Source organism: Aythya fuligula, chromosome 19 (assembly GCF_009819795.1).
Source record: "Aythya fuligula isolate bAytFul2 chromosome 19, bAytFul2.pri, whole genome shotgun sequence".
NCBI lineage: Eukaryota > Metazoa > Chordata > Aves > Anseriformes > Anatidae > Aythya > Aythya fuligula.
The window spans coordinates 819,950-822,500 of record NC_045577.1 but is presented as its reverse complement, the minus strand read 5'-3'; the positions used below and the strand labels follow the sequence as shown (position 1 = coordinate 822,500).

The 2,551-nt window shown below is 41.1% G+C and overlaps 1 protein-coding gene across 3 annotated transcripts in view; it reads left to right on the top strand.

The window, feature by feature from the left end:
- Nucleotides 1-862, top strand: part of PBX3 (PBX homeobox 3) — a 111,509-nt gene extending 110,647 nt beyond the window's left edge. For all 3 annotated transcript variants that reach the window (XM_032200025.1, XM_032200026.1, XM_032200023.1), the window contains one exon: nt 1-862. This exon is cut by the window's left edge and continues 713 nt beyond it. The gene's annotated coding sequence lies outside the window, so the exon portion shown is untranslated.
- The last annotated feature ends 1,689 nt before the right edge of the window (nt 863-2,551 follow it).

Below are 2,551 nucleotides of genomic sequence, written 5' to 3'. Positions count from 1 at the left end.
CTACTCTCTGTATTTCAACAATGGATGTAGATTGTTCTTAAGAGATGAAGATACTTGCTGCTTATTTCTGTGAAAGCCAAGATCTGGGGTTTTACAGTACGAGCTAGGTGCTGCACATGCTTGCCAAGATTTGTTACTTCTTCTTGGCAACAAAGCAAATTAAAAAAAAAAAAAAAAGGAAAAAAAGCAAAGGAAAAAAAAGCACCATTATATGGAGTGTTGTATATAGTGTAGCAAAAGAGTATTTATACATCTCACCAATCAAAACACAGCTTTATTACCTCATGCGAACTCATACAAACCAATAGACTTTCAACATGTTCTGTAGCTTAGAGTGCTCACTTACTACCTCTGAACGATACTCACGCTGTAGTTTGTCTCTTTCTTATCTTTTTGCATCTTGTAATTAACTCTTTGTTTCCCTCATGAAATGTAATGTACATTGTAATCTTTTAAAAGAATCAGGGTTGCATTTGCAACTTTTAAAAAAGCTAAAGTGGAAACATTGGGTCTTAGGTTTAACACAAAACAGTAAAACTGTTGTAAATACTGAGAAACATTTTGAATGTTCTTCATCTTGTTACTAATCCACGCAAAAAATACAACTAATTGTAATGCATACAGACTTCAGTATTCAGTACTGTATATTCCACCCTGTGTAACAGGGCGCCCTTTCTTTCTCTCTTTTGTATTGTATGCGATTCTGAAACTGATTGAGTCATGAAAATAATTTGTGGCAGTGATTCTAATGTATTAAAACGTTTCGTGTTACTTTCTAACTGGATTACACCCTGGATTGAAAAGTCTTCCTCGTGGTAGTTATATGTAGTTTCAAACATGAATAAACTTTTTGCTTTCATGATCAAATGTTGATGCAATTTCTTCCTGCTCAGTTTAAGTCAGACCTAGAAGCTAAAGTAAGCTAGCAAGTGTACAAGCTGCCGTAAAGCAGGAGCTAAGCATTTCTTTAAATACAAGTAGCTAGTTGTGCCCTCTCGCCCAGAGGAGATTTGGCATTCCGGGTGGAGTGTGTGCTGACAGCAAGCAAGAGCCTGCTGGGCGAAGGCTTCATAACCCCAGGTTCCCCCCATCCCTAGCCTCCATTTCCATGCTGCTCTGCTCAGGAGCAAAAATCCAAGTGGAGGCTAAGGAAAGGGTCAGTTCTTTAGATAAATTTAAAACCCATCATCATATTCACTCTTAATCACCATTTTTATTTAACATTAACTTTGAAACTACAACCTCAGCTAGCAAGTATAATTTGATTATAAAAATATTTTTCTTTATTAAAAAAAACTTTTTTGGAAGGACATATATATATAAATGCTAATTTTAAATCTTTTTAATAAAGTAAAGGTCAATAACAGGTAATAGCCTATTTACCATATCTCAAGGAAATTGACTCACAGGAAATCAAATTAACGTTAATCACTTGCAGCAAATGGTCTTTGATAAATATAACTACTTACTCCTTCGGTTAGCGCAGCTAGGCAGGAGGAGGGCTAGCTGTCACTGCTGCCAGCCTGCGTGAGGCAGTCCGGGCGATGCTCCGCAGGAGTTGCCTGCTCATCACGTTGCCTTTCCAGTCAGCTGCTCAAGCCTGTAGGTGTTGTTTTGGTGGCTAAACGATTATTTGCATGATTCAATTAGCTTGTGGGTCAGCTTTTCTTATCAACAATTCTCGTATCAGGTTATTTTGTAAGGTACTTTTGTTCACCTGCTCCCACCCCCAGTACTACAGCCACACTCACCTCCCTCCGTATCCCACATGCCCTTGAGCACCAATTATTGCTTCTGCTTTTGTTTGTCGAGCAGACGACTTCTCGATCAGTTTTAGAATTGAACATTGCTTCTTTCACTACCGGTGATGCATTTAAATAAATAAGTAAATAAATAAACATGCGTTGCAAAGCCTTCACTGCCAGTTACAAGGGTTGGGGCAGGCAGGGACTGTGGACTTCCGGAGACTTCTGTGCACAGACGACAAAGAACAGAATGCTTTGCATTTGCTATTGGAGTTCTCTAAGTCCACAAGCTCTGTGTTTATGCTCCAGCTCAATGGAAACAGTATTTTAAATGTAAAGTGTGTCAGTGGAGGCGTAGGCAGCATAATGAACACGCAGACGTCCCTCATCTTGATCACATCTCTGCTGGCCACAGGCAAGGACCTGTCATGCACTGAGGAGGTTCATAGGAAGGCCATCAACAACCTTTGGGCCGCACTTGCATGCCCTGCGCCCGCTGGGCATCATTAGCGTGCTTCTTTACAGCATTAAGGCTTTGGGTCCCTTTGAATTACAAGTGCAATTTGGCCTTTCCTTACATTGGAGAACAGCCACGTGGTTACATGGCAAATAATAAACATCTTGTCCTTGAGGCTTGATCACACATCAGAAAGGTTTACTGCAAGCACCAGTGTTAAGATCAGTGCTGTTGATGGTATTGTGTTTTACCCGGTAGCTATGCTTGGAAGGGCCGTCCGAGCCTCTCCAAGCAGCAGCCACTGGAGTAAGGAGCCCTCCTGCGCGCAGCCCGGCCGGCTCGCCCCGTG